The following is an 8,840-nucleotide window of genomic DNA, read 5'->3' as shown; positions in this document are numbered from 1 at the left end:
TGCCATTATGAATGTTCTGAATTCTTTATCAGACATTTCCATGATTTCCATTGAACTGTGTGTGGATGAAGAGGAGCTATCCGTTTCCCTTGTGGGAGAGGTATTTTCCTGCTTCCCCATATTTCTTGTCGTCCTGCAGCGATTTCTAGTCATCTGGTGGATGGTTTTTTTCCCAAACTTGGAAGTTTAATCACGCGAGTTTTGTATGCTGGAGGTCCAGTTATCAGTGGGACATCTTTCTTTCTCCCAAAATGGCTAGATTGCAAGAGCCATGGAGCTGTCTCGATACCCAGTTTTTTCAGCACCAATTGCTAAAGAGGTTTTCTTTTTCCCACTGGATTGACTGGTGTCATTCATCAAATATAGGTTGGCTGTATATTTTGGGGTTTATTTCTGGGGTTGCTATTCTGTCACATTGGTCCACATGTCTGTTTTTGTGCCAATACCGTGTTGTTTTGATTACCACAGCTTTGTAATATATTTTTGAGTCAGGGAGTGAGATGCTGCCTGCTCCGCTCTTCTTGTGTGGAATTGCCTTGGCAATACTGGGTTCTATAGACCTTTATAGAATTCAGAAGTGACACCACCCAGACAAATTCTTTGATTGTCATGTATGTATCTGTGAAGGATGTCTGTTGTGATTTGACAGGGATTGCATTAAATATGTAGATTAATTTGAGTAGAAGTGCCTTTTTGATTATATTAATTCTCCAAATCCAGGAATATGGGATTTCCTTCCACTTTATGTTATTTCTTTTCTCTCTTTTAATTATTATTATTTTCTTTATTATTATTATTATTGTTATATCACTGTACATCTTTATTGTATACAAAATGAATTTTGCCACCTTGAATACACTGCTTATTGGTCCAGTTAAAGATATACACATTATTATTAGCAGACAATTTTCCATTTTTGTATCCATTAAGTGTTCTCCTTTCCCCCCTGAATTCCCTCCCCTGCTCCCAATGCCCATCTTTCTCCTGCACTGTCATTAGTTTTGCTATTATTACTATTATTTTTTAATTTAAAGATAAGCAGTTTCAGTTTTAATGAATCAAAATAAAAAACACTTAAGAAAAATTTGCTTAAGACTAAAAGCAACAGGTTAGGATTCTGTCCGAACAGTAAGTAGATATTAAAAACTCCAAAATCAAATATGGAGAGCTAAAATCTGGTAACAATTGCCCTGTTGTTTTCTTCTGAAATATTTTTTTTCTCTCTCTCCATTCCCCCTTTTACCAAAAAGAAGTATAAGCTAACTTATTTGAAAAATAATAAGTTTAGTCTCAATTTGGTCTGTTATTTGCACAAAGTCCCATAGGAATACTAATTGATTTAGTTAGCTTTGCTGGAACCTTTTGTAAGGAACTTCAGATTAGTCTCTTTAAAAAGCCTCCCAAGGCTACTGAGCTGAGTCAGAAATTCATCATCTGACTGTGCCCTTTAAGTATCTGTACTCCGAAGTTTTCAGACCTGGCAAGAAATGGCATTCTTTTTTATCTGCCAGGCAGAACTATTTATGGTACCAGGCAATATTTCTAAGAGCTTCTGTTGGCTTTCTGGAGTTCTTTAGCTTTGTGGTCTTATCTTCAGATATGACATTCAAGTCAAAGCACTGGCAATAACCAGTGTTTCCGATTTCTGATGTAAGGCAACAGGTATATTGACATAGGCAAATAACTATACTGTTACAACATAAGAATACTCATGAATATTTTCCAATTTCAGAGGGGTCAGGAAAGGAGAAAAGCTTATGTTTCAATCCTGTTATCAAAAAACAATTTTTAAAAACAAATTGCTGGAGATATCAAAAGCACAAAAGGAAACAAAAATTCTTAAATCTGAAAGCCAAGCATAGAAAAAAATTGGTAATGTTTTAGTCAAATGTCATGAATTTCTATTTCAACAGTTCAGTCTCATGTAATTAATCTCTCTTCTGTTGAGTTTGCAGTGTTACTGTGGTCTGATCTTTACATTTCAATACTGGAAGTTCAGAAATGTTTTAGAAAGAGCATCAGAATAAAGTAATTAACTATGGACAGTGAAACTTAATATGGCCATGGTTCAAGATCTGATTTTACCATTACCCCAAATTGATAATTTGATAGTTTCTGTGACAAACTACATTAGAACTACTTAGCATTGCACTATGACTAGTAACATATTAATATATAACAGATATTTACGTATCTCATACAATTTTGGAACACCTATCGACACAAATTTCTATACACAGAAAGCTAAACACCATTTCATATTTGACAATGATTCTCATATAATTTCTTTTTCCATTTAATTTAATTTAATTTTAATTTCTTTTATAATTCAATAACTTAGCTTGTAAAGTGAATGCTCTAACATGAATACATTTCTTACCAGCCCAGTTGGGAATACTATACATGTTATCATCAACAGATAATAACCCATTTCTGTGTCCCATAAATGTGTTGCCTCTCTATTATTCTCCTTAAAGTCTTTCCTCCATCAGAAAATCTAATCTGTCTTTCCATTTTTTTAAAAATTGTGACACTACTCAGCACTTTTTCTTTTTAGCAGAAGTATATGAAAAGTAAATATATTTTAGAAAGAAAAGGGACAGATTTAACCGGAAAAATTTTTAGTTTAAATTTTTAAAAAAATCAATTTTTTCTGAAAGTGATTCCGAAATATTTCTTTTCTTTTTCTTTTATTATTATTTTTTGGAAAGGTTTTTGCTAAAGGGTATGTACACTTGCCAGAAAGACAAAGAGAGACAGAGAGACAGAAAGTGAGAAATCACCCTCTAAGGGGGATAGCCACACTGCAATCCTTCTCCTCAATTCTCCTCTAGGAATTTTGGGCATGCACATGCACCTTACGGGAGTTTAAGCCACCGGATCTGGGACACAAACTGCAGTCAACTATGTGGGATTCCAGCAGCATAACCATTACACCATCTGCTGGTCCCCAAAGTTTTTCTTTTCTACAGCATGCAAATAATTTAACATTGGCACTAATATATTGTTTTTTTATTTCAGTCACAATAACTTTTGTAGAGTATAAAAACAGCATAATTAGAGATAGAATTTTAAACATTAAGAAATCAAATTTACACTCTCCAAGGAAAGTGAATCCATGACTAGTCACTTGCACCAAAAATATTGTAAAAATGACTATCTAACATGCAGTTTTTAATAATTTATGTTTAAGTCTCTTAGTTGTGATTTTTTTCTTTTGTGTTTGCCAGTCTCTTTAATTTTCCTGGTATAGCATTCCCTACAGTACTTCTTTATTTTAATATATACATATTTTTATTTCAATTTATTTATTTGCATTCATTCACTGTACATCATTACAACATACAAAATGAGATTTTCCATCCAGAGTACACTGTATATTGTCTCAATCAAGCACATCAACAAACATGTTATTGTCAGCAAATAATCTTCCATTTCTTGTTTTCTGTATGTTTTGCTTTTTCCCCCCAATCCTTGACTCCCTATCTCATCCCCTGTGCCATCTCCCACTCTCCTCCCACACTGTCTCTGGTATCTATGTTTGCTTTCTATACTGTTTTCCCCCCACATTTTATTGAATTGCTAAAGACCTTAATTAATCTAAACATAGAAGGCAAAAGGCAGTGAAATGAATTCAACCCAAGATCAGCTTGTGAAGATGAACTCTTAGCCAGCAGAGAGGATCCAGTAAATATAAAAGTTCATTGCGCTGTTCTCAGTGGGCCAGGGATCTGCCAAAACCATGGAGGAGGCTAGCAAACACAGCTACAAGTTCTGGGATATGTAGCCTGTCCCTAAAGTGGGTGAGGTGGTGAACAACCATGGTCCTGTGGAGCCCGACAAAGACAACATCCACCAGGAGCCCTATATCCAGCCCCAGGGATTCACCTGGGATGCCTTGGACCTGGGGTACCATGGTATGCTGAAAGAACTATACACACTCCTGAATGAAAAATATGTGGAAGATGAAGACATGTTCTGATTTGATTATTCCCTGAAATGTCTTTTCTCCAACAGCACAGCTAGCTCCCCCAGTGGCACTGTGGAATTTGAGTGGTCTCAAGTCGAAAACTGGTTGGGTTCATTAGCACCATTCCAACAAATATCCTTATTTGTTTATTATTTATTAAATTTATTTATTTACATTCATTCACTGTACGTCATTACAGCATACAAAATGAGATTTTCCATCCAGGGTACACTGTATATTGGCTCAATCAAGCACATCAACATACATGTTATTGTCAACAAATAATTTTCCAAATAATGATAATGAATAATGAAAAACAAATAACGAGAGGTCTGTTGTTAGCCTGATGGGATATCCTTTGTAGGTAACTTGCTGTTTCTCTCTTGCCAATCTTAGTATCTCGTCTTTGTTTGTTCGTTTGGTAAGTCTGACTATAATGCGTCTTGGAGAAGACCTTCTTGGGTTGATTCTATTTGGGGTCCCTTGTATTTCTTGGGACTGGATCTTTGAGTGCCTCTCTAAGTTTGAAAAGTTTTCTTGCAGGATTTCATGGAATAGATTATCAATGCCCTTATGAGTCTCTTTACCTTCTGGTATGCCAATTATCTGGATGTTGGACGTATGATGATATCCAGTACTTCTCAAATATTATTCTCAAATTTTTGGGATTTTTCTCAGTTTTCATGGTGGATGTTCTATTTTCTATATGATCTGGTCTGCTTTTAATACTTTCAAGGGAGATTTTGACTTCCTGTATTACAGCCTTCATCTCTAACAATTCCGATTGATTATTCTTTAAAGTGTGTAATTCTTCTTTTAGATCTTGCAAGAATTTCCTCACCTCCTGGAACTCATCAGCTTCTTTCTCCATTCTCTTCTGCAGCTAATTGTCTCTCTTCTCTTCCATCTCTGTTAGCTTTGCCATTATGAATGTTCTAAATTCTTTATCATACATTTCCATGATTTCCACTGCTTGTGGATGAAGAGGGGTTATTCTTTTCCCTTGAAGGGGAGGTATTTTCTTGTTTTCCTTTATTTCTTGTGGTCCTGCGGTGATTTCTAGTCATCAGGTGGATGGTGTGTTTCTTCCTAATTCTTGAAGTTCAATCACACTAGCTTGTTTTCTGGAGGCTGAATTATTAGTAAAAACTCTTCATTTCTCTTTTACCCTGAAATGACTACTTCTCAGGAGCCATGAGGAATCTTCTCTAGAATATTTTCTTTATCTGTGATTTTGGCCAATTGGCTATGATGTGACATATAGAGATTCTTCCTGAGTTGAGTCTACTTGGGGTCCTTTGTATTTCTTGAGTCTGGATGTTTGGATGCTTTTCTAGGTTTGGAAAGTATTCGTCCAGGATTTAATGGAATAGATTTTCAATGCCTTTATTAGATTCTTCACCTTCTGGAATACCAATTATTCAGATGTTTGAGCATTTAATGATATCTAATATTTCCCATATATAGTTCTCATTTTTGAGGTTAATTTTTCATTCTTTCTGGGGATTTATTTTCTAGGTCAGAGGTTTTGTCTTCTACATCTGAGATTCGATCTTCTGTAAAATCTAATCTGGTCTTAATACTTTCAAGGGAGGTTTTGATCCCCTTCATTACACGCTTTAACTCTAGAAAGTTCATTCTTCTTTATATTGTCTATTTCCTCCTTCAAGTCATGAAAGGACTTCCTCATTTCTTGGAATTCAATATCTCTTTTCTCTTCCATTTCATAGTTTTGTTGCCATATTTTGAATTCCTTATCTGACATTTCACTACTTTCCTCTGATTTTTTCATAATTGGAAAAAAATTACTGTGTTCCCTTGTTGGAGACATAGCACTTAGTTTTCTGTTACAAGAGGTTCTTCTCTGATTTTTGGTCATTTAGTAATGCATTCATTTTGGCTAATTTCTTGGAGAAGTTTTCTGCAACCGTGAGCTTGTATGTTTCCTATTAGTGTGAAGTATTCTGTGTCAATTTCTTTCTTCCCCTGTATTTTGCAACATGGTACCCACAGGAGGATCTCTGAGGTCAGATTTATGGAGAGGAGTATCTCCCTTTTGCCATTAGTTCAGTGGAGGTGAGAATTTCTCTAGCCTTTCTAGCTATGGGCAGGGAAGGTGAGATTGGAAGAAGGGGACTACAACTCAGTGCTGTTCAGTCTTCACTCTGGTCCCTGAAATGAGCAGAGAACCTCAGATGTAGATATTTCTGTCATTTTCAATTTCTTTTTTATGATTTTCATAGTTTTCCTTATAGAGGTCTTTTACCTCTTTGGTTAGTTTATTCCTAGGTATATTATACTTTTTGTGGCTATGGTAAATGGGATAATTTTCTTCAGTTCAGCCTCTGTCTGCTAGTTGTTTGTATATAGAAATGCCATAGATTTTCATAAGGTTATTTTGTATCCGGCCACTTTACTGTACTCATTTATTTCTTTGAGAAGTTTTTTTGTGAATGTCTTTAGCTTCTATGTATAAAATCATGTCATCTGCAAATAGAGATAATTTCATATCTTCTTTTCCTATTTAGAAGTCTTTTATTTCATTCTCTTTTCTGATTTCATTGGCTGGGACTTCCAGTGAGTTAATCATGGTAGATTATATGTGTCCAGGAATTTAATTTGTCCATCTCACTCAGGTATTCTTGTTTTTTGGGATATATTCATTCATACTATCCTCTAATAATATTTTGTATTTCTATTATGTCTGTTGTAATATTGCCTATTTCATTGAAAAGTTGATTTATCTGGTTTCTTTCTCTCTTCTTCTTAATTAGTTTTGCTAATGGTGTGTCAATCTTGTTTATCTTTTCAAAAAGCCAATTTTTGCTTTCCTTTACTTTCTGTATAGTTCATTTATTTTCTATTTTATTTATTTCTGGTCAAATCTTTATATTTTTTTCTCCTGCCATTTAAAAAAAAAAATTCTTGTTGCTCTTCTTCCAATTTCCTGTGGTATGATGTTAGGTTTTCCATTTTCCAAATCTCTATCCTTTTTCTATGTGCACTAATTTCTATGACATTTTCTCTTATGACTGTTTTTGTGGTGTCCCATTGATTATGGAAACTCCTGTACTCCTTATTATTGGTTTCCATGAATCTTTTGATTTCAGTCAATTTCTTCAATAATTGTGAAGTCATTCAGGAGTAGGTTGTTTAGTTTCTATGTTTGTGTGTTTTTACATTTTTTTTTTCTGAAATTAATGTCAAGTTTAAGTCCATCTTGATCAGAGAAGAAGCTGGATACAGTTTCTGTGTCTATGAATCTGTAAAGTCCTGTTTTGTTCCATATCATGTTGTCAGTCTTTTTTTTTTTGTTTTTTTGAGAGGTTTTTTGCAATAGGGTGCATGCGCTCGCCAGACAGACAGAGAGAGACAGAGAGACAGAAAGCCAGAAATCACCCCCCAGGGGGGATGACCACGCCACAGTCTCTTCTCCTCTGTTCTCTTCTCAGGATCTTGGGCATGCACACACACGCGCCCAGCGTGAGTTTTAAGCCACAGGGTCCGGGACGCAAACCACGGTCGACTGCATGGGAGTCCAGCGACATAGCCATTACGCTAACTGCTGGTCCCCGTTGTCAGTCTCTGAAAAACTTACATGTGTGGGTGAGAAGCAGGCATACTTCATGGTTTTAGGGTAGAAGGTTCTATAGATGCATGTGAAGTACATTTGATTTATGGTATCATTTATATCCATTATCTTTTTGTTTATTTTTTGTCCAGATGATCTATCTGAAGGAGATAGTGGGGGTGTTGAGATCCCCCAAAATTCATGCATTGCCACCTATCTCTCCTTTTAGATCTAGCAGTCTTTCCTTCATATATTTCGGTGCTCCTGTGTTGGGTGCATAAATATTTATAAGAGTTATTTCTTCTTGATCTATTGATCCTTTTACTACAATATAGTGCCCTTCTTTGTCTCTTCGAACAGTTTTTGTTTTAAAGGCTATATTGTCAGAAATTAGTATCGCAACTCCAGCTTTTTGGTTCCCTATTGCATGGAAAACCTTTTTCCAACCCTTCACTTTCAGTCTATGTATGTCTTTATCCATGAGGTGGCTTTCCTGTAGGCAACAGATAGAGGGTTTCTGTTTTTTTATCCATTCGACCAGTCTGTGTCTCTTGATTGGGGAATTTAATCCGTTCACATTCAATGCTATTATTGATGTAACTGGATCTGTCCCGACGTTTAAGCCATTGTCACAGCAACCTTTTATTCCTTATTTTCTGTCTGTTAGCTCTTTAGTTTTTCTGGAACAGTACTTTCTTCAGGGTTTCTTGATGAGCTGGTCTGGTGCTGGCAAATTCTTTCAGGTCTTGTTTGTCTGAGAATGTTTTAATCTTTTTTTCCCATATGAAGGATAATATTGCAGGATACAATAATCATGGTTGAAATTATTTCTCTCTTAGCACTTTCAATACATCTTTCCATTCTTTCCTTGCTTGCATTGTTTCCATTGAGAGGTCCGGAGTTAGCCTGATGGGATGACCTTTGTATGTCACTTCTCATTTCTCTCTTGTCAGTTTTAGTGTCATGTCTTTATATGTGGTCTTGGATAGTCTGGCTATGATGTGCCTTGGGGAATATCTTCTGGGGTTGATTCTGACTGGGTTCCTTTGTATTTCTTGGGTCTTGATGCTTGAGTGCCTCTCTAGACTCGGGAAATTTTCTTCCAAGAGCTCATGGAATAGATTTTTCATGCCAATATTAGTTTCTTCACCTTCTGGGATGCCAATTATTCTGATATTTGGGCGTCCTACAGAATCTAGTATTTCTCGTATATTATCCTCGTGGGTTTTTTTTTTTTTTTGTTTTTGTTATTTTCTCTTTCTTTTTGGGGGTTCTTTCTAGGTCAGAGGTTTTATTTTT

The sequence above is a fragment of the Tupaia chinensis genome, unplaced genomic scaffold (genome assembly GCF_000334495.1).
Source record: "Tupaia chinensis unplaced genomic scaffold, TupChi_1.0 Scaffold000591_1, whole genome shotgun sequence".
Lineage (NCBI taxonomy): Eukaryota > Metazoa > Chordata > Mammalia > Scandentia > Tupaiidae > Tupaia > Tupaia belangeri.
The sequence above is the reverse complement of the archived record's forward strand: the minus strand, read 5'-3'. Positions refer to the sequence as shown.